Source organism: Melanerpes formicivorus, unplaced genomic scaffold (genome assembly GCF_026170545.1).
Source record: "Melanerpes formicivorus ecotype bairdi unplaced genomic scaffold, bMelFor1.0.p_v2 SCAF_58, whole genome shotgun sequence".
Classification (NCBI taxonomy): Eukaryota; Metazoa; Chordata; class Aves; order Piciformes; family Picidae; genus Melanerpes; species Melanerpes formicivorus.
Genome location: NW_027142410.1, coordinates 4,046,737 through 4,070,590, shown reverse-complemented (window position 1 = coordinate 4,070,590; position 23,854 = coordinate 4,046,737). Strand labels below are relative to the sequence as shown.

The window sequence follows — 23,854 nt, the reverse complement described above, 5'->3', positions numbered from 1 at the left end:
TGGTCTCTCCCGGAAGTGCCGCCATCTTGCGGAGCCGGCCCGAGGCGGCGTAGGGAGCTGAGCGGGTGCGGGTGGATCCCGGGGGCAGGTGAGGGCGGCGGCCGCCAGGAGGAGCTCGGGACGGGCAGGGACGGCACGGCACGGCACGGCGCCGAGCCGAGGCCGTGGGGAGTGCGATCCGCCTCGCGCAGGTAACGGCTCTTCTCCTCCCCCTGTTCCCCTGGGCTCCCGCCGTGAGGCCACCCATGCCGGCTGCGGCGGCAGCCTCTGCGGCGGGCACCTCTCCCGCCGCGCTGCGGAGAGGTTTTGGGCCTGCGGAGGAGCCGCCGCGCCGCCGCTCTCTTGAGCTCTGCCTTGGGGCGGTGGCCGCCCCTCCGGGAGACCCCTCCGGGGCCCGACATTGGAGGCCGCCGTTTGTGATATCTGCCCCGAGCACTGACAGCGCCTCGGGCGCGGCCGGGCCGCGGGGCGGGGGCGCTGCGGGTGCGAGCGTAGCCCGGGGCTGTGTCGCCGCTGGGGCGTGAGGGGCTGCGGCGGGCCCGAGGCGACCCTTGGGCGGGAAGCGGGTCCTCCAGGCTGCCACCATCGTCGGCTTGCCGGACTGGGCGGGTGAGGCACTGCGGGGCGCCCCGGGAGTTAGCCTAGGAAACTGGGAGCGGGTTCGTGTCGGTGGGGTTCGGTAGCGATCTGCCGTGTGGGGTAGTGAAGCATTTGCTGGTATAGAAGAGCAGGAGGTGAGCCGGGCGTACGGCAAGCACAAGGAGGGGAAGCGGGAGTTGTCACGCTGTGAGGATCCGCAGTCTCAAGCGTGAGAAGGCGTGACGGGCACTGCTGAAACGAAGTAGGGAAGTATAAAAGCTAGGAGGGACTGAACATAAAATGAGTAATAAATACCTGAAGAAGCAGTAAAGGTTGGTAACCGCTCTTTGAATAGGAAATTGAGAGGCAGCGTTATAGTAAAGCATGGAAATTTCACTCCTTTAAATTCCTGAGGAACCGCGGCCCAGACTTTTCAGCTCTTTAAGGCACAGGCATCCTCTTCGTCCAGAAGTTGTTTGGGAGCATTTTTCTCATGTTGCAGTTTCTTGTACGCACTGCTTGCCTGTGGTCGTTGAGCGCGATGCACTGGGAGCTCCCCCGATTTAGAGCAATATTTGGTAAAAATTGCTTCCCGTCTACAGGAGCTTGGACTTCCCGAATATCTTGAAATTTGTTGTTGTTTGTCTTTGTCTGTGTGTGTGTCCTAGTCTTCCTCTTTGTACTGGTGATCTTAGTCATTGCTCAATTATCTCCTGGTGCCTTTTGCTGCCTTCTCTTTTGCTTTTCTATAGATTAGTTCTGCAGATAGGCAATGCCAAGTCAGTGAAGTAAAATCTGTCCACAGGAAACCCATCACGTTGGGTTTTTTTTCTTCCCCATAGCTATGTTTTTGGGAGCTCTGCACAATGTGAAATAACGTACTTCCTAGGGTTGTGTCTGGACCCAGGCCTTGCTACAAGATAGCTTTGTTGGAAATACAACTTGTGTGGTAGATGTTTAAAAATACTGCTTACGTCTTCACACGGATAGGAAATGTTAAGGTGGGTGCAGTCTGCATCCTGAAACTTAATATCTTCAGTTGCATTCCTGTTGCTGAAGTCCTCAGAGCAGGAGCACAATTCTCATGTATGTTCAGGAACAGGAGTGCAGATGTATGCACCCATAAAATCTTGAAGCAGGGATTTTAAAACAGCAGTGTAAAGGATTTTTGTTGTATGTGGGTATTTGTGTTTTTTGGTGTTTGGTTGGTTGTTTTTTGTGGTTCAGTTGCTTTTTTGAAGGTACTTACAGTTCTCTTTCATCCCAAGCTTACTGTCAAAATTATTGCTGATACTTATTCTGAGAAGGTATACACTGTTTCATTGAGTGCATTCATCCTTTCTGAATCATCACTCTTGGATGGCTCTGCTTTTCCTTTCCCTGTCAAAGCTTCTAATGTTACATTAGACAAAAAAATCCATCCCAGATTCAACCTCCTTAGTTACGTGCTTGCCCTTACATATCTTTCTTTTTTGTCTGTGAAACAACATAATAAATGCAGGCTTAGGAAATGGTGTTCTCATGCAAAAGAAAGCAGGAGCAGCGTGTGGAAAAGTAGGTGGTGGAAAAGTGACTGTCATAAAACCATTGTAATTAAAACACTATTTATATGTTAGGTAGTTTTGAAGGTATATGGCTGACAATAATGACAAGTATTTACCCATCTTTGTTTAATCTGCTAGAGGAAGGACTTCTGAAGACACACTGCCTGACACTGCTTCTTTAAAGGGAAAAGCAAGAGAGGTGCCTATACCATAGATATTCAATACTATCTCACCAGTAATAAATCTGTAATTTTCAGGTAACCTTTGCATCAATTGAGAAATCACTTAATGAAACAAATTATGGTTCTTGGACACATGAAAATATTTATAACATTGTGTAGCTGTTCCTTTGGAATTACTGCAGGTCTATATATTTAAGTAAAAGACTACTTACAGTCCATCCTCTAACTGAACTTAGTAATAAGCTTTATTATGAGCATGTTGTTCCATAACTAGTTCTTGCATCTCTGAAAAGTATTTATTCATTGTCAGTTATCATGTTTCTTCATTTAATCTTTTTACTTTCTGGACCTGCTGCTGCAAATCTCTTCAGAGGGCCTGGTCTAATTACTACTTCAGTACTTTCTTCAAGTTAGGTGGGAAGTGATACAAATACTCCTTATTTTTGAGTTTTCCTGATGATTAGTGTCTAACACTGGTGTCTCAAAAGAACATGCTCTTCTGGCTCTTGAAATGGAGCCTGTTGTTCAGTGCAGTGTCCATCAGGCAGTCCACTTTTCAAGCCATAATGTGAGTTTTGCCACTGAAACATCAGCAATAGTGCAGCAGGCTCAGATTTATATTTCTGCACTCTTATTTTTCAGTCTTGCCATGAATGTCTTAAATGTTTTATTTCAGTCTAGGCATGTTCAGTATTACTTCTTATTCTTTAGTTTACTGTTCCCCAAGACTATGTGCAGTTACTCACTGCCTTGCTAACTGCCTTCAGGCAAGTAAGTATCATTTTAATCCATTGATCAGTTCTTTGCCGGGGCGGGGGGGGGGGGGCGGGAAACCAACCAAAATCAAAACCCCACCAAAAACAGTGTAAATCAAAACAGCAAAATGCTTCAGGGTTTACTAAAATGGGAGTTATAAATTGAGAAGAGTTCTCTAGGCCGTCTCATAGGTGTTTCTCCCGAAGTATCACAACACTGTCTTGAGTTGTGATCCTACCATGAGTTTTCTTGACTTGAAAGAGATGATCTTGGTTGTAAAACAGTAACCAGTCATTATATTGCTCTTCTTCCTGTCATTAGAGATGCCTCTTCTATCAAAAAACATACATGAGATGCCACCTTTTCTGCTGTTGCTGTCTACGCTTATTTTAGATTGCCATTCCAAGATACTTTGTGTTTGGGATGTAATAGTGAAAAAAGAGATTTTGCATTCACATTTTCAAGAGGAGATTTCCCACACATCAGATTAACATCTTGTGCACACCTAATTCAATATTCAAGCACCCAAAATGACAATGGGCATGAGGTCAAAGTAGAAAACTTGGGTAGAGTAAGGGAAGAAACGTAAACTGCCTTAAAGCTTCAGTACAAATTAGTCCCTGAACAGTTTGTTGTGGGGGTGCATAGCTCACAGTGGGCTGTGGTGGACAGTGGGCTTATTTGTCCAACAGCAAGATACCATGGCCAATCCATTGTCTCAGGTGAAGGAAGTCTTCTTTCTGACATTTTGAGTTGCATAAAGCTTCCAGCCATCTTAGTTCTCTGCTTTAAAAAGAAAAGGCATTGTTGCCAGCTGAATTCAGGATGAACAGTGCTGTGAACATCTAGACAGCTCCACAGAAATCTTCAGTGGCTTACAACTCCTGGCAAAGGATTTCAGTTTAGGTGATAGTTTGTGGCATGGCCCTATGTGTATGAAAGCTTGTGCTGTTTCCTCTGTGCCATGTCTGCATATCTCCTCTCTATCTTCAGTATTCTCAGTGTGTCATGGTCTTATTTTCTGTTTTGTTTTTAGAAAAGGTGTGCTGGTTTACTGGCTGCTCTGTCAGAGGTACTGTTGGCAAACTGACAAACTGCAAGTTTTGGTAATGACTACTGATTTAGCATAGGTTTGTAACTGACTTAAAAGCTTGGCTTGTGGTGGTAAAGTTCTAGGTAGACTAAGATTTATGGCTTAAAACCATCTCTCTGGCATTTTCACATTGGTTTAACTAAACTACTTGTAAATATAACTTGGAAGAACTAGCTTAGGTATTGATGAGCTCATTTAGGCTCTTTGTTCTTTCCACCAGCACACCTCAAGGACATCTTGAATGAGCATGTGGATAAGAGTATGAGTGCTTGTTGAGTATCCATTGTCACACTGGTCTGATATCTGGCAGGCTTTCCTTTGTAAGTTTGTAGGGTTTTTTTAATGGCAGCACACTGTGTGTTCTCTCAGAACTGAATTCTCTCCCCACTCTCTGGTGGAGTTCTGTGATGAAGTCTTACATTGCTTTTACTTGAAATTAATTTGAGTTTTTCAGGACCTTGGCTTTTTTTCTCAGCTCCATCAAAATTGTTCTGGTAGCTTTCCATTCTACTTGCAGTCTGTTTCATACTCCACCTTTCAGAAAAATCATGTAGCTTTAGCCACTGGATTTCATGATTTTGTGTGTCAGAGTAAAATTACTGTTTTTCAAACATCTTGCTATTCAGAATTCAGTTGTTTTCACTGAATCTATGAATACTCTGTATTATTTTTGCCTCAAACTATGTAGTTCAAAAGGTATTCCAAAATGTGCACACTATCCACAAATCCTTCAGAATCTGTTGGAAAGGGTATATTGGTGTCTGTCTTGCTCAAAGCAGAGGATTTGCTTATTTATTAAGTCTGTATTTCAAGTGAAATATTTAGCAGACAGTGTCCAAGTCCACAAACCCAAATGATGATTTATTTGACTTATTGTAACTTACTGTATGTAGAAATATGCAGGATGGACACCAGACATCTCAGTGTCTTTGTAAAATCTCATAAGATGGAGCTTTGATAAATGGTCCTTCAGAAGATAATGGAATACCAGACTTTCAGGAAGAGAATGTATTTTGACTGTCATATCTGGTTCTTGCATTTCCTGTAGGCACAACACAGTGTAAAAGTAATTTTTCTCTCACTTGTAGTCCTAGATTCCTAAGCAGACCACCATCTCGAAAGTTTTTTGCCAATTTACCTGTGCCTCCTTCTCATTTGCCTTCCAAAAGTTCCTGTTTGCCGTTTAAATTTTTAAATGAAAAACTATATACCTTGATGACACATCAGCTTAGAGAAGAATTCTATTTGTTCTGAGTTTCTTGGTCTTGCCCATCACTGTGTTATGACTGTATGATATCTAGCACAGTTTATGAGCAAAAGTGTGAAGCATGGTCATAGGTGACATTAGATGTGATGAACATGATGAATATGCAAATTATCTGGGGAAGGAATGGGGCTTATGTTTACTCTCTAAAGCACTTTTGACTGCTCAGGAAGCCATGATCACTGATTGGTGACTTAGGAAAAGACATATAAGAGTATTCTGATATTTATGGAGTAAAGCCACCAGTATGACGGTTTGGACTGTGTTTAGTGCCAGAATGTGATCGCTGTCAGAGACTGGCTGTAGGTGGTACTGTCTGTATTTCACAGTGTGGAAGCTGCTCTGACACCGATTCTCTCATGCAGAATTTGCTTTAAAATTTCTTTGTATTTAAAATTTAATTCAAGACTAAGTTTAATAGGCATTTCATAACTTCCTCCAGGGGAGCAGACCAGGACACACATTGTGCATCCTTTTTTTGTGAGAAAAATAATTCAGAATATGCTTAGACATACAGCTAATTCTGAGTACGTTGGTGTCTTCCTGCATCTGCAGGAAGCCTAAACCACTCTATCACTCAAGTCACATGGAAAATATCAAGATTGCTGATTTAAATACCAGCACTGCTGTATCTACTTGTAAGTCACCTTAACAGAACTACCTGACTAGTGCACTTCTCCAAGTTCTGAATTGGTTATGTCATTCCTGTTAGAGCTGAGCGTTGCAACTTCCACCTGTTTGTATGAGACCTTTTGTGGCAACTTCTGAATGAGTTTTTTATCACCAGATACGTGTGGGATACACCAAGTATAAGAAATAGGCAGCAGCATAGGGTACTAAGTATTTCTTAGGAAAATCATGCTTTTGTATATGAATGAAACTGCTTTTGAGTTTGCAAACTGTCGTATCTGTGTACTAAAAAAATCGGCACCTATGGCACTTTACTTCTTTTTCTTTGAATACCTAGGGATTCCTTTCAGTTAGGCAAATTTTGCTCTCTTTTCATGCCAGAACATGAAAATGCAGTGGAAAGGAAATGTGAGAGGAGGGGATGCTGTGTAGAAGTGGGGTTTTGTGTTTATACCCTGGCAAAAAGGACTACTGGGAAAGCAAACTTGATATGGCAGGTCACCATAGTAGTTTGTAGCAACTAGTGTGAAAGAGCATACTTTCTGGTACAGAAAAACACTTCAAAAGGGAGAAGGATTTAAAAAGATTGCTGTAATTCAATTTGGTGGGTGTTGTGGGAAGGTCAAACCAAAAAACTTAGCATGTGGATGTATGCATCCAAAAAGCAGCAGAGAGCGCCTGGCCAGTTCAGTAGTTCTGGAAGTGCTGGTGGATGTGAGTATTCCCTTGAGGGGAAGTTTGTCTGATGTCGGAGCTGCTACCCAGATTCTGTTGTACAAAGTGCTCTGGGAATTTCTGCATTATTAAGGTGAACTCAAGCAAAATGGACTTGGAACTCACTTAATAACTCCTTTAAGTGTGGGCACTTCAATTCTTTTCTCCCCCCGAACAGAGTGGCAGTGAACAAGTGTGATCCTGTGCAAAGGAACTTGCCTTAGCAGTGGTCTCTTTCAGAGACCATGTATGGGTAAAGCAATTCGTCTGGTTCAGCTCCCTGCTCCTCCCTCTCCAGAGCTGAGCAGAATCTCTTCTGCTGAAACGGTTGTTCCACTTTCTGCTTTCTATATTTGTACAGCAGCAGCAGGCCAGCTAGCTAGGCAGTGGGGCCAGCCCGGTGTGCCCTCAGCATTTGTTGAGTAGAATTCAGAGCCAGGTCTTACAGTTTCTGTTGTTGCATCCGTCTGTCTGTCTCTGCGTCTCAGGGGATGACTGGCATGCCAAATGAAAGGTGATTGTGTCTTCCCCCACCCCCTTTTCTTTTTTTATGTGAAATGCAGTTCCTCCAAGATTGGAGTGCAGGGATCCAGAATGGAGGAGTAGAGGCAGCTGTCTTACAAGATAGTATGTAGTGGGTGGCAGTGGCATCAGAAAAAGGTTCAATCTCTGAAAGACCTGCTGTCTTCTGGCATGAGGATTTCAATGTCCCTGCTTTGGGGAGTGATTAGCCAGAGGCTGTGCCTTTCCATAAAAGGTCTGTTGTCACTGTCTGCCATAAAGATTAATGAAAGCTAGATCCTGTCTTGGAAGAACTAAATGCTGTCTTTACTAGTTATGGGCAAATGGGATTAATAAGGAGCTAGACCCTGGCCAGCCTTGTTTTGACTAAGGAGCTGGTGCTGAAGGATGGGTTGTAGAAAATACCTTGTTAGGAAGAGCTGAAAACTTGTAACTAGGACTTCTCTGGCTGTGTGTTTGCATAAACTTTGCTTTAAGGCCCTGCAAACACTGGGATGACTATTCACAATTGCTTTTCTTAGTAGTAGATCAGGGGCACATATAGTGCCAGAACTCTTCTTAGCTGTTGACACTGGAGAAAACTCTTGGTAGGATGTTCTTTGAGTAGCAGAAAGGGGCTCAAAATAGTGGCAGCAGCTGGATCCACCATTAATGCTGGCAATACAGTCTTGAGAGGGAGAAAGAGGGAAGGAAATAGGCTAAAAGATATAGTTCCTGTCTTCTAAAGGATGGTGTCTCTTTACAAAGCTTGCTGCCTTTGTCATATTTATGGCCTTTTGTTTCTGGAATTTGAGTGAAGACAACTTTGTTTTGCTTGTGAAACAGAAGGCAGCATCTTGCTGAAGTCATTCTTGAGGACCGTGGTCCATAAACTCCACCTGAACTATTTTTCTGTCCTACCACAGCTGTCTTCAGTGTATTTCCTCCTGAGAAGATTACCTCAAATTTGGAAGAAGCAGATTTTAGAGGCAAATTTGTGGATCTTGACTGCCCAGCTGTCTGAAGACAAGGAACTGTGATTGATGTGTGACAGAGGGTCTTCTCATTCTAGAACTCAAGCAGCATTGTTGTGTGGCTGTTTTCTGATCAGTCTTTGTTTAACAAGGACACACTACAGAAGCTGTTCCATCATCTTCTGGAAAACTTAGGGAGTTCATTGTAAATATACAGCCTCTGGGACACCAAGCTTGTTGTCTGAAGTGCCCAGATATATTTCCCAATTCCAGGATCCTCTTAAAGCCCTCTGCCTTTTGTTCTTCCTACTTTTCCACTTGCCAACTCCCTGGCTGACGTTCTTTTGTTTATACTGGCCAGGGCAAAGTGACAGAACCACAATCTAAACAGTTTCTGAGTTTACAATACCAAGTAAATGCAAATATCAGTTCTGTTTGATGTTAGTTATGAGGGTTGTCCAATTCCTCTGAAGTGTTTTCTGGTAGCTTGTAGTCTTGCAGCAAGAAAGGCTCTGGAAGTGCACTGTTCTGTATTTAAAAAGTACCATTTGTCCATTCTGTGAAAGATGTCATGCTAAATGAGTAGAACACTGAAGAAATATGTGTTCACCAAGGGCACTGAGTGGATGAAAGATAAAGCTAGGCTGTGGAATGGCACTCAGATATTTAAAGCTTCCCTTTTGAAAGAATCTTCCTAAAGGCAACGAGTAAGAAAGCGACATTGTTCAGAGCTAAGCTGACGCTGTGTTTCTTGTAAGGCAGGTGCTTTGAGCTGCGTATATGGTAAATTTGTCTTCCACCTATTGCCCAGCAGTGCAAAAAAAGTGGACTTAGTGCTCTGCCTGTTTCCAGGGGTTCAAGTGGTTAATGCAGTAAAATGTAATGCTTGAGATGCATAAGGACAGGAAAGCGGATTTGCCATGTATACTGTGAGTTTAGGGCAAACTACCCAGTAATCCATTCTGGACTGGCTGGGTGGTTGTTGCATTTGCAGAAAAAGTTTTATCAAGATTGGAGACAAGTAAGAAATGAACTTTTATCTGACATCCTTTGAGGGTCCTGAAATTCCACATGAAGGGGTAATATTTTGTTTTCTTCTTACCTTACTGGTTTTTTTCTTTACAAAAATATTGGTTTGTTTGGGTTTTTTAGGTGGGTTTTTTTTTAGATGTCATAACCATGCAGTTGAATAATGGAAGTTAGCTTAAGGGTGGGCTTGTGGGAAGATGATGGTAATTTTGAATGCTAGTGTTGGCTTTTTATCAGTAGTTACAAGTTTATTACAGGTGTTAAATTCCAGGAGGAACAAGTGAAAAGTGGAAGCTGAAAAAGCTTTACTTGTGATTTTAAAAAGCTGAATCAAATAGTTTAGTGAAGGATAGGTAGTGACATGGCTTTAGGTATTGGAGTCAGTCCACTGACAGAATTGAGAGAGTAAAGGTCGTTATATGGGAGAGCATGCACATACTTCTTACAAGTACAGTGTTTTCTTAATAGAAGTAGTGGAAGCCTAATGTATCACTTGAGGCAGTTGAAAAGAATCAGTTGATAGTTATGTGAAGTTTGGCACCTAACTCTGATGTAGTTCCATGAGTAATTTGAATGAGTGTATGCCAGTGGCTTGTTCCATCCTTCATGTGTTTTCTCTTTTTGTGCTGCCAAGAACACCTGTCTGGTTGTGTGGTGAATTCAATCAGGCAACATGTGCTGGGTTAAAAATGTTATTTTCCTGTTGTTGGTGAGCTAGATCACATCTGGGTCTTTTCCTTTCTCAGGCTGTGTAGAGGTAGGGATGGATAGCAGGTGAGGAAACAGTTCTTGTATTCTTGTGTCAAGAGCATCAACTTAAACTGGACCTACAGTAGGCGCATCATGGTCTATGTCGCTGTATTTCTGCCTCATTGGTGTCTAATCTTTATGGAGAGCTTATATCCAGCCATCTCTAGTACTGTAACCCCTAAAAAAGTGAAGTAAGAATTGCTTGCTTGTGCTACCTGCTTTGACACATATCACTTGGTTCTAGGCAAGGAGGTACTAAGCATTTGTCATCACATACTTTTTAATGAACACAATGTTTGACACAGGCTCTGTCTGATGCTGCTGTACAGAGAAGCCTGCTGTTCCTTAGGCAAGAAATTGGTGAACTTTTCCTGGGGTGAGGACAGAGAGAAAATGGTGTGTTACATGGACTGTTTTTACTTGTGAGGTTTTGATTCTGGAGGTATGAGGTGCCTTCATAATCTAAATATGAAGTATAGAAACCCTGAGAATTCAGCAAGATTACAGGAAGGTTTCATGTCTATCTTGAGCCCTTGTATAGCCAAAACTGTATTTATAGCACTTGTTTTTGTCATGAAGTTTCTGGAGTCTCCTCCTCTAGCACTGGAAACCAGCTGATGTCAGGCTGTGCCTTCCAGGAAAAGTGAATGGAAAGAATTGATGGGGAAGTGATGAATGTCTTGAAAATACGTGCATGAAACTACAAGCAAGCACTGGGTCTCTCCCCTTCTTGGCAAAGTGCATTGATACTCATGATCCTTCCCACCCCTTTCTTCCACCACCCAGCTGAAGTTTAAGATCAAGTGACAGATCCAGCCTTGTGCTGCAGGGAGGGTTTCTGAGGCCTGGGGAAGAGAGAGGAGTAGGCAAAGCTGTGCTGGCACAGGAGTCAGCAAGCATTAATCACCACAGGCGAGCAGCCTGGAGTGGGTGTTTCAGGGTCACAAAATGGGCCATAAGGATAGTTTGTGGAGTAAAAGGCTACAAATGTCAGTAGAAAAGTCATTCTATTAGTCATGGTCAAACGTTTGTAACTAAGAGTGAAAATTGGGCATCTTCAGACAGGGAAAAGTTCATCTTAAGTGTGGCATTGCATTTGTGAATTGTGTTCAGGCAAAAATAATGCTCCAAATGTGTTTGCATGTGTTTAGGCATTGATGTGTTTTCAGTAGGGACTAGGTTGTAAATAAATACAGTTTTGGTTGGCAGTTTTGTTTTGGTTTTCCTTGTAATAAATCCAGTGGTTTGTATTCTCCTGATAGTTTATAAAGATATTGAAGAGGGGGATAGATACTGCAAAAAGAAACAAGTATGCACAAACAATGCTGCAGATAATGACAAATGTGATCCCTTTAGAGAGCTTCACTGCTTTGCAGTGAAATGGTTAGATTTTAGTTCATTTGGTCTTCTGAACAAAAGTGAGGACCTTTCTATGCTAAAGTTCCCACAGCAATGCCAGTGTTTGCCTCTGATGTAGTACAAAGTATTTTTTAAAGCTTCAGCTCTACATACCCACTTTCAAATCTCTTGAAGTGTTAGTGAAAATTATTTGCTGTTGAAAGTGATTATAATCAATATTCATTTCTTAAAATAGGCACATTGACTCAGTGTTTTTTTTCAGATGTGAATGAGTGTAATTTGAGGCTGGTATCTATTTACTTCTGCAGAGGTTTGACCCTGTGCCTATTAGAGAAAGACAAAATGAAAAAGAAACCAATGAAGAAAATCTATACAAACAAAACCAAGACAAACCCACAAAAACCCCCAAGACCAAACAAACAAAAAATCAAATTGAGCTTCTTTTTACTGTTTGGTTTGCAGGCATCCCCATGGCAGATTCTGCATGGTAAAAAAGTATTTGTGTAATGTAAGCCAAGTGAGAGATACGTACAACCCGATGGTCAATCAGTCTTTCTTAGCTGTGCTTCTTTAGCATAAAATAAAAAATGTTTATACTTAAACACTTTTTAAATACAGAATTTCAAGACTGCTCAGAATTTTGTATCTAGCTTGATTCTGATCTTCCAAACTTGGGACACCAACATTATTTTCCTTCTGAAGCTGGGAGTAAATGCTGGAAATAGATGCACTGAATCCTCTTTTAGTGTGTTAGGCCTTGTGGGGGGACCTGCAATATGTCTGTCTTCTCTGTTTGGATTTTGTGAAATCAAGAGAGAAGTGTGAGTATATTGATATCGAAGACTTTTTCTAACACAGCTATGCAGACACTGTCTGTCTAAACATTGCACAGAGATGATTCTGCCACTGATTTTTTTTTTTTAATCTTGCCTTAATAGTAGGTAAGTGAAAGTGTCACTATTTGAGTCTTGTGGTTGAGATGAATGAAGCTGTTGGAGTTCAACTAGTGTTGTTGCTTCGAGAAGTAGATTTAGTGGTTAAACTGAGAATATAGTTTCTCCTTGCTACATCTCAGTCTGTGCCTGAGAGAAGACATCGAACTTTGTGTTACCTTGGTTAGGTCTTCCTGTGGCACGTATTGCATCCATACTTTAGCAAAGCGTGAATGTGTTTTCTGAGTATTTTAGATCCTCATTCAAAAAGTAAATAAGATGTTGTGCTGGTATGCACCTGCTTGTATTTGCAAGTCTTGAGATGCTTGCAAAGTCCCTTAGTGCCACAACTTAAAAGTATATAGCTAGTTTGAATCTTTTCTTGGTGAGATTCTTTGGCTTTTATTAGTTGACAAATGTTTTGTGGAATTGGTTTTTTTTTAATGTGAAGTTGGGTACTAGGTTTTCAGCTGAGATGCTGAAAACAATGTGATGATACACTCTGATTTGTATTAAATATTTTGTCACAAGTCCTCAAAACACTTTTTCGGAAAGAAAACAAATGAGATCACAATGCTGTACAAATGGAAACTCTTGGGACAATAAAGTGACTTGTCCAATCCTGTTCAGTCCCACAGTTAGTAATGGAACTCATCTTCTGAGGCCAGGTCTCATGTTTTCTATGGTAGGCCACAGAATCGTTTTTGCATTCTCAGAGTGCATATCTTGACACTTTTACTATGGGTTGTAAGAGTAATGATGGATCTTGGGAATTTTTAAGCTGTAATTACTGACTGGGAATGGAATAGACATTACAGATGTGGTCTGCATCCCAAGTCTTCAGGTATTTTAGTTCTGGTAACTTGAAGCACAGCATTTTACATTTTTTTAATCTGCAGTGTTCCTAAAATGTGCACCTCTTTTCTTCATCCTAATATTCCTATTACATACTAAGTTGGACAAAATTGCATTCTGATAGTCAAACATACTACTGTGAGTAATTAATCTGGTCTGCTTGCTAACTGCATGGCTTGTCTGCTCAGCTGTGTGGACATCAGCGCTTGTGTTGGCAGCACTGAGAAGAGCAGCTTTTAACTGCTCTGCAGAGATAAAGTGAGCAGTTAAGGCGACCACGAGCCTCTTGCCTTGTATTAAGCAGGGGGTTTCTGGTGCTGAGAGGTTTGGGTGGTGTTAAGATTTCAGAGTCAGAAGGGCATTTCTTGAGTAAGAAAGTGTGGCTGCTTCCTTGGTGAGAGTTTGGCACTGGAGGAGTTTGTTCTCACTAACTTTGTTGTCTTGCTGTCTCATAAGGAACATTTCCTAGACAGTGACACCCTTTCTGTAGATTGTGGCCTGAGCTCTGCAGTATATGAAACTTTGGTTTGTATGGGCTTCTATATTCATCCTCTGACTTATGTAGCACCTTTGCTTCTTCGTTCTCTAGTGCGCTGTCTCCCTCTTGCCCTTCCTCCAGGGAAATAGCTGTTTTATATTTCCAAGTTTTTATTATTGACATGTTGGTACTTAAAAGTACATCAATCTGCATTGACTCCAGACAGAGTGTAGATTTATATGAGAGACTGTTGATGCCAGGATGTATCTGAGGTTAGTGATGTGATCTGTTTCATCTGTTGGCCTCTTTGATTGTCAGTGGTAATCTTGACTTTGCACAGACATTAGTTCCTGGAAAGTGTAATGAGAAATCGAACTAACTGGTCTGGAGAAGTGCTGACTATGACAGCAATGTTGTTGATCAGAATCCATTAAATGACCCTGTGTTCTTTTATATATGGGCCTGGTGAGACTGAAGGGCTGCAATCAAGTGTCAGAGCAGTCTTGCTAGATTTATTGGGCTCATATCCATTGTCTAGTACTTAGTGGCTAGAGCCACTTGTTTTCATTACCAGCTACAGTTCTATTTATATTATATTGCGCAGCAGAAGTTACAACTGTTTGTTTGTCAGCAAGAGTGGATGTTACCACCCTTAGATCTGTCAGGGAAAAATATTAAATCTAAGTGTTAAAACTTCATTTTTGTACATGGACTTCTCAAGTCATGTCATAGTTCTCCCAGCACTGGACAGAAGAATTTGTAAGTGACATTTGTACTCAGATGCAGCACTTCAGCTGGGACAATTCAGGAGAAATCTCAGTTGCAAAAGCTGTGGCACAGTGTCCTGCTTAAAACCTGTTAATTGTTTTGCTTTCCTCACTAATAACCAGCACTCACTCAGCTGTGAAATCAGTTCATGTCTGATGCTGAGCTGGGGTCAGCCTGTGATTTGCACAGGAGCTCACTCCCATGTCAGTTCAGTACAGAAGTTGCAGTGCTGCACATATTGCTAGCAGTGTGCTGGCTGTGTATGTACCTTTATCAGAGGTAGCCAAGTCCTGGTTTCTTCTGAGAAGAAATCCTGCTGTTGGATTCTTTGGCCTTTGGGTCAGGTTTGTCTGATGTACAAATCAGGGGAAAGTATTTGGTTTCAGAATGCAATTAAATCAATCCTACCATGACAATTTTGGTTTGAGAAAGATTAATGATTTAAGAGCATTCTCCTGGGCTTTCTACAGGTGTTTGTCAGATCTGCTGCTTCCTTTTTTAAGTTTTCACTGTCTTGAGTTTTGCCTTTGATTCAGTGAGTTGTGTATTTTTTCCCAAAGGCATCCAAGAATTTTGGGTTCCTCTGGCTATGTTAGCTGTACTTCTGGTTCCTTTGAAGTTTTTAAATTAATTCTCTAGAGAGCCACGTGGTTACAGGTACGAAGGGAAAATTTTCCTTTTAACAGTAACAAGTTGTTTATCTGTATTCATTTACATAAGCAGTGAGCTGTGTAGTTAATTTTTTTTGAAAGCTGGATATCGCAGAAGTAGAACTTACATATATATAAAATATATTATATTTATGGCAGCTCCCATAGGGTTTAAATATATGCCAAAGATTTGGTTTAGAAGAAAGGACACAAAAAATTTGTTAAATGTTGTTTTGTTTTTTTTAAGCCAGGTCTGCTAGTAGAGATGAGACCTATTCTTTTAGCCATAAACATATATTCTTTAATTAAACTTAAAAAAACCCCTGATGCAGTATGGGTGAGGTGGAAGGAGGTGTCCTCAGGTAACAATATGTGCTTGAATCACAAGTTGGCGCTTCAGAATAGAAACCAGGTTGGAAGAGACCTTCAAGATCATCGCGTCCAACCCATCAACCAATCCAACCCACCCAAACAGCTAACCCATGGCACCAAACACCCCATCAAGTCTCCTTCTCAACACCTCCAATGACAGCGACTCCACCACCTCCCCAGGCAGCCCATTCCAATGGGCAATCACTCTCTGTATAGAACTTCTTCCTAACATCCAACCTAAACCTCCCCTGGCACAGCCTGAGGCTGTGTCCTCTTGTTCTGGTGCTGGTTGCCTGGGAGAAGAGACCATCATCCTCCTGTCTACAACCTCCCTTCAGGTAGTTGTAGAGAGTAATAAGGTCACCCCTGTGTCTTCTCCAGGCTAAGCAATCCCAGCTCCCTCAGTCTTTCCTCACAGGGCTTGTGTTCCAAACCCCTCACCAACTTCGTTGCCCTTCTCTGGACTTGTTCCAGCAAGTCAACCTCCTTCCTAAACTGAGGGGCCCAGAACTGGACACAGTACTCGAGGTGTGGCCTAACCAGTGCAGTATACAGGGGCAGAATGACCTCACTACTCCTGCTGGCCACACTGTTCTTGATGCAGGCCAGGATGCCACTGGCCCTCTTGGCTGCCTGGGCACACTGCAGGCTAATGTTCAGCCTACTGTTACTGTGAAACAGAGTAAAAAGCGGTAGGTAAAGTGCTTCCTGATCAGCAGTTTGAGTAATATTTTAGGAAAGAAAACTTGTCATTTTAAATATACACGTTTCAGAGAACTGAGTTGTGTTTTTCAGGATTTATGGATTGATTTTTGTTATTCTTAACAGATAATACAAGAAAATTGGTTTCCATTATTGTGTTTAGGATTCTGTCTTTCTTTAGAGGGCATAGTGCCTTGTTAAATCAATTGAACAAATTAGGGAGAAAAGGAAAGAATTGAAAATTACAACAAAATAACAATAAAAATTTCTCCAGAGCTCTCCCTTTGGCAAAGAAGGCATGAGTACATGTGATAACTAACCATATATATATATTACAAGACAAGTTAGAAGAGGATATGGATCACTTATCCACACTTCCCAAAGAATATAGAATAGAGGTTATGAAGAAGACTGTGAAGCAGTGGAAGTGTGGAAATTCAAATAGCCTTGAGTAATTCTTCCTTGCAGATAGATGCGTTGTTTTGTTTGGTACCTGTAGACAATTAGACGGATGGGGAGTTAATGTAAAATGCTGCTAGACTGTCTTGAATGTACTTCTGCAAAATAACCTAGGAGGAATCAGAGAATAAATTATTAAAATAAAAATAAATAAATAACTAAAATGAGAAGTGTATTTTGAACTATCTTCTAGCTTGTGTGGTGGGTCAGTTACTGAATCTGCAAGAAGAGAACCTTGAATCTCAGATGGGCATCCTCTGCTTATGAAGTGCTAGCATAGAAAGCCTGTATGATGCCTTGTTGGTGATTTGCTCAAGATGTAGAAATAACTTTTTTTGTTGTCTTGTATTGTTAGTTCTTTGTGTTCCCTAATGCAGAGCCTTTTCATATGTTTCTGTCTGTACTGTACTGTTTTCCCATCTGCTTGTTCATTGTCATCTGTTAGTACTATGGCTACCAAAGAATGTAGTGTAGGAGTTTAGGATTGTGGGTACTGCTGTTGGTAACTCTGCTTCTGCCACAAGAGCCAAAAAGCTGGACAGATAGGATAAGTCCACCAGATGATAGTAGGAAGCTACAGGGCTTCTGCTTTTAGCTATGTTGTGTTTGCCATCCTTTCTTTTGCAGCCTTTGAAATGCGCAACTTCATTTTTGAGTCTAAAGATGGTACCACCTGTTGATGACTTCTGGTCTTGGAAACGTGCTTTACTTCCACATCCTCAGTATTGTACAGATGGAATTGATGTTGTAATGATGGTTATTACCTGATTTTTAACTGTGGAGTATTCAGTATCTGTTTTTTCTTTATCTTTTAGACTGAAGACTGGAACGACTAGAGGAAGGTGTGTAGCTGCAGGTATGAATCAGTTTGTATGTTTCATTTGCATATTGGGGCTTCCTTTCAGAGATTTAAGAGAGTAGCTGAGCTGTTTTTACTTTCGAGTGATGAAGGTAATAATTTTCTACTGCAGTGAGCAGTGCTCCCTGATCTTTAAACTCTTCCCAGTTTCCTGCCTTTATACTGCTAAAGGGATCTGCTGGTGTTAGTAACATAGGCCTGTGAGTACAAGTCAATAGACTTCTTTACTGCCATCTATAATTTAATAACTGCAGAAACATAACTGACTAAGGAGTGGAAGTGTGTCTTCCCAGCAATCTCTTGACTAGAGCAGATCTGAAGTAGTACACAAAACTCTTAACGGTTAGTCAGTATTAGTGGCACAGCTTCCTGGGAGCTGAGACAAATCTGACTCTCAGCAGCAGAACAGGAACACAGCCTGGTGTGCTAGGATATTCTAGCGCATTTTCCTAATGCCTGAAGTCCAGTAAAGGTGTAATTTCATGAGACAGCTGAGACAGTTCCTCCTTTTCCTCTCCTATGCAGTTTCCAGCTGAGCAGTCCTGTGTCCTTTAGTTATGCTCGGTTCTCATGGTGGTTTGACTGCAAGGTAGACAAAGTCAGCCTGACAACTCGATAAACTCTTTTGTGACCAAGTTATTTCTCTGGTTTAGCAAGCTAGAATGACTTACTGAGTTGTCAGAAGAGTACCAAAAGAAAAGACTAGACTGCCTGTAACTGTTATACTGTGATACTGTCCTGAAAAAACACTTGTTTTATACTATGGTCAGACATTTACTATAGCTTTCATGAATACCTTAGAAAGGTTTCAGACACGTCTGTACCAGAAAGAAAACCGAATTGCTCTAAAGTGCAGGATACCCTGTCTCTCTAGCTTTTTCTACCCTTGATGATTAACATATAAAGTTGGATTAAGAAATCCAAGAACAGCCCTATTTTCAAGTGATTTTCAGAGAACTGGTGACTGACCTCTGTGTTTGGAAGTACCAGTTTGAGGCCATTGGTCTCCAGGCTTTGCAGGTGCTACAAAACATTCAGCTACTTTCCTAAACTACAGATGCTCTGTACTTTGCTTTCTTGCTTCTTTAGTGCTATCTTTCTACAGAAAATAGGAAAGAGGAAATACTGGTCAATATACTTGTACGTTTGTCTGAAGGGTTTGTCTTGTTTGAGACAGACTAATCTGTGATTAGACCTGTTTTTTCAAACTCCTGAGATCCTGCCAATTACAAAACACAGGTTCAGAATCAATAGATTTGGATTACCTAAGTAACAAAATCACCAGGTTATTTAGGAAACAAAACAATCATCAAGTTTCTGGATGCTGAAAGTAAGTCATGAAATAGAACTTACTTTGTGTTCTTACTCTGTTTTACCAAAGATGTAAGTGTTGAAGTGCAAGTGTGATTTTTTATACATACTTTCTGTGTGTCATGGTCTATGTTCAGTCAATAAAACATGAAGGGGAGAAACCCTCAAACTTTGTGGCTGCATTAAATGTTCCATCCCGTCTCCCTTTTGGTAGTTCTGTTTTTTCACAGGATAGAAATACATGTCCTCACTTCTTACACTGTCATTTCCTGCCCTGTCTCCTGTTGTGTGTCATACTGCTGCCTTTATTTCCTCTTACCATTGTTGTGACTAGCCCACTTTTCCTAGTTTATCAAGAATTTGTTTCTGTCTGCAATGCCATAAGTGTCTGTGGGTCTTTGAGAGCTCCCTTAGGTACTTAGGATTTCCATAGTTTGTCTCTCAGAAAATACGAGCATTGTTGTTTTCTAGCACTGTGATAATGAAAACTCCCAAGTGCTTCCCAGACTCTGCTGGAATGTGGGCAGATGTTTGAAAACCCAGTAATTTTTAATTGACATTTTCTTTGGCCTGACTTCTCATGGAACGTAAACAGTAGCTGAAACAGAGATTTTTGTATCTATTTACCAGAAAAAACAACAACCTACAACTAAGGATAAGAAGATTAAATCTTTTGGTTTTGTTGTGGTTTTCAGCATTTCTGTGCCCTCTTGAATAAGGGGAAGAAACTTACAGGCATTCCACTTTAAAGCAATTGCCCTGGGATTCATGCAGCAATGCTTCTTCATCATATCAATTATTAATGGTAAAATGTCTTGCAAAGAGGGATAAATGCATGATAATTACTCATTCTCTATGGTTTGCCCAAATTAATTATTTTAGGGAGCCTGTGTTAAAAGTTATCTGTTCTGCAAGTAAGGATGCTCTAAAAGATTGTTATGCATTAATTGCTCCAAATTAATGATTTGGTCATTTGAAAGTCTGTTCATCTCCTTACTTGCTTCGTGTCTAACGTGTTTCATGTAGTATCTTTTCAGCCAGGCTTCTGCTACCTTTTGCATTACAGGAAGCTTTAATTTGTTGTGGGGTTTGTTTGTTGTTTGCTTGTGTTTGTGTTTGCTTTGTTTTGCTTTCTTAATCACTACTACCAAGGAGTAGCTGATAATGCTGATTTTTGTTTCCATCTTCATTCCCTTAGTCTGGGAAATAGCAAAATAAAATGTAGCTGGGATAGTCAGAAATACAATGTACATTTCAGATCATTGTTCTGCAGGTCACAGCTGGGAATTGCACAAAATTTAAGTCTAAAACTAACAAAAGGAAATGACTTACACTTTAAGTAAAGACAATAATCCAAGTACCTCTCTTGTTCTGTTTCTGTGAAGATTAATGGAAGTATGTGTCATTGGGAAACAGGTATAAGGAGGTAATCAAACAACAAAGAGAAGATGGAGTTTCTAGGAGCATAGATTATTTTTAGTATCTTATTTAAATGGACATCTTCATTTATTTCACTGTGCTAATACAGCAGACTGTTACCTGAACGCTGTGCAGGTGCCCTCCTTGGAAACAGTGGGCAGATACTGGCTGCCTTGGGAAAAATCCAGATAAATGCCAACCAAACTTGTCTGTCACTCTGTAAGCGGCACTATTGGGAACTGTAATATTTGGAGCTCTTTGAAGTTTCTGCCTTTGTGTTGAAAGCAAACAAACAAAAGATACAGATTCTGGAGATAATAGCTGTGATGTACCTCAGAATAATGCAGAAATACTTGAGTGCTCTCAGACCAGGGTGCTTTTGGAAGCTATCAGCTAGTTTCCTCATTGCCACAGGTTGCTGAGAAATTTTGTGTGTACCCATGAGGCATAGCTGTCACAGAGATTGGCAGAGGAGGAAACTGCTGTTTTGCCAGCTAGGTAAGGGGCTTCTTGTACCTGGCGAGGCATGGGCAGACAGTTTGGATTTCAGCGTAGGCAGAAAGCATTCTGACCACATGCTTACGTGGTAAACAATCAAACAACAATGTACTGACAAGTAGTTGCTGTGTTTTGATGCATGTAACTTAGGGGTGTCTGTTTGAAAATAAAACTGCAATTCAGCAAGGCTGTAGGGATCTGGATATGCACAGATAATACAAGGGGAAGTTTATTCTAGGACCTGTCTCCTTCAAAGCCTCACACCATCTGATTTCCCTGTAGCCTGCATCCTTTCCCATAGTTGGCTCTCGCCATGCCAGTAGTCCCACAGCTTCAGAGTTGTATGTGTTGTCCCAGGTTCAGACTATGAAATAGAAGATGGTATTATCTTCAGCTTTCAATGAGCAATTGCTCATCAAAGTGAACAAGGCTTTCTTAGGAAGGAAAATACCACAGGAGCATTTTGGTTTGTAGGTTTTTATTTTGTTTGTGATTTTTGTTTGTTTTCTTTTAGGTTTTGCGCCCCAGGATATGATGTAATTCTGTGAACTTTGCAAAATTTCCAGCATTTATACTTTGCAATTTCTGAGAAGCATAGAGCAACATATTCTGCAGCATGATCTAGGGTTTCAGAGACATTAAAAAGTGAGATTTAATCTGTAGCATGTAGAAAACTTTTAATGTTCATGTTGTCAGATTAGCAGCACATTTAAATGTGTAGCTACAGTCCACAGAGCTTGGAATTTCAGTCATTGTTTCTGTTATCCTTTGAATAGAAACAGTCAAAGAATGGATCTGGAAGCCAGCAGGAATTTGACATCTGAGCAAAAAGAAGTGTGTTTAGCTCTCTTATTTTTCTTTCTTGTTATGAGCAATAGCCAGGATGACTTTGTTTTTCGTAATTGCAAAGAAATGCTACTTCCTCATTTAATTCTTCTTACTTCTGTGCAGTAGCAAAATGCCATCTTTTTCTGCTCTTTCTGTTACTTTGAGAAGTGAAGCTGGTAAGTCTTTTAATTGCACTAGCTTGATGCCCTTCAACTAAATAATGTTAAAGCAAACCTGTTTATATGCTAGAATGTTGTCACTGAAATTGCCATCGTTGCTGCAGAAGTATGGTACCCTGAAGTATTTGGTCTAGACTAACAGACCATCAGATAGCTATATTAACTCTTTCAGTATCGATTCTTCCTTTCCCCCGAATTCTACAAAACAGTGCATGAAATATTTGTGGCACTGTTCATTAAATGGGGTGAGCACATCACAGGAGAAATTAGTCCTATGTCAACAATGAAAAGCTAGTCAGTAGCAGGTTAGCTGCAGAAGACTGATGTTCTAATTATTGAAGCCAGTAGGCTGAATTTAACTTGGAGTGCAACAATGTGATAGTGTCTCTAGCTCGTTGCACTTTTGTCTTAATGAAGCAAGCAGATAGGACTTGGGTTTTTGAGAAAAGAGATGAAAAAAGGGTGGGCATAGGATCAAATCGTACTGATGCAGTTTTCTGCAGTGAACCGATCAATCTTGGTATCATTTTGAAAACCTGCTTTATAGAATATCTGCTGCCAGCATCATCTTTCATCAATCCTTCAGTGAGCATGGCTGCTGGAGTAATTTACTGGCTGCTTTAACACACTAAAGGTGACTGGAAGACCAGAAGGAATTCATTCTGGTCTCTATGGGTAAGACCAGGATTTACAGTGTTGGTCCACAGATTGATGTGAACAGTGGCAAGAACCTCAACACATCTTCTGAGGTTCCTTTCACTTAAATCTAAAGTGTTTCTCTTTGTGGGCTTGCTTTAGAAAATTCCATAAAGTAGTCTGATTAAATTTAGCATTTGAGGTAAATGTTGAGTATCTGATCTGTGCTAAATTTATGTCCTCTTATTTTGCCCTAATATGCATATGTCTTTGTATCATGAGGCTTAACTTCCCTTAATAACCTTTTAACCTCACCATAGGTGATTGGAAATGTTATTCTTTTTTTTTTGTTTTTCAGAGGTTGGAAATGGTTATTTGTGGGCAAAAACAATGGGCATGCTGTATCTGTGCAAGCATAAAGCAAGCTACATATCCTGGCCAGTTTAAGTAACTAGGTACTTGTTGCAGTCGTTGACAGACATTAAAGTGATCACATATGCCCCAGGACGTGTTTCTTGATGCTCTCAGAATTTATTCTGTGGTTGTATTGACGTTGGACTTGACTTAATCATCCTTCATGGAGTGCTCAGGCACAGCCAGTGCATCACATATTATCCAGGTTGTCTCCACATCAGTTTGGGTATTGTAGACTTAATAGGAGGTCTGTTGCTCAACAGGTTATTCCTTTTTCAATGATGAAGCAGCTAAGGTATTCTGATCAGTGTTCTCAACTGGTTTTATCCTGTACAGACTCTGTATATCTCTGGATTTATAGATGCATGATGGGCAAAGTACTGGCTCCAGAACAGTGTATGTTTTACTCCTACAAAAAGAGTAGGTTTTGATGTTCTGTGGTACTTAAGGAATTTTTGAATAATCAAGTATTCTTAGCTTTTGGCAGGTTCAGAGAAACATTTTGCTTGGCATTTTTATTCCTAGAAGTTAGGAGTGTCAAAAATAGTACACAAGGTGAAAAGAATAAAATCAGCCATTGAAAATGGTTATGGTGAAGAAACCTCATGACTTCACTCCTTAATATTGGTGATATGGGGCTAAGTGTCTGTCTGAACCTTGAGGCCTTGGACTGCCATTTTGGGAGGCAAGGAGTTAGTTGGGGATGGTAAGACTGGAGTTTGTATTCTTTCTGCTCTGTTACCCATTGCTATCTTCATGGATCTGACACTCTGTTTATCTGACAGCGCTCTCAGTACTGCTTCGCCAGGGAAAATTGCACAAAACAAGCCAAGTGCATCAGCGTTTTCATTGTGTATTAAGCTGAGCCTCCCTTCACATGGTCACATCCCCTTTTTAATCTGGGATTCCATGTCCCTTTCCCAGTCCAGCCTGTTTCTGTGGTGTCTATTGCTGGTCTCCCTGAGCTTCTGTTTCTGTGGTTTGAGTGTTTTTTGTGTTGCTGAGTGTTAAGACCTGCAGGACCTTTGGAAGTGGCATCGTTTAGGGGTTAGGCAATACACTGATTTAGTGTTAGTGGTTTGTCACAAACGGAGGTGATGGCTGCGTTCAAGTTGGATT

General features: G+C 41.0%; 1 protein-coding gene across 3 annotated transcripts in view; it reads left to right on the top strand.

The window, feature by feature from the left end:
• Positions 1 to 22: 22 nt before the first annotated feature.
• Positions 23 to 23,854, top strand: part of CELF1 (CUGBP Elav-like family member 1) — a 53,438-nt gene continuing 29,606 nt past the window's right edge. Inside the window, exons 1-2 of one of the 3 annotated variants that reach the window (XM_068161584.1) lie at positions 23 to 191; positions 17,407 to 17,433. The gene's annotated coding sequence lies outside the window, so the exon portion shown is untranslated. Of the gene's footprint in view, positions 192 to 17,406; positions 17,448 to 23,854 lie in introns of all 3 variants that reach the window. The other 2 variants (XM_068161583.1, XM_068161582.1) reach the window with 2 other exon arrangements.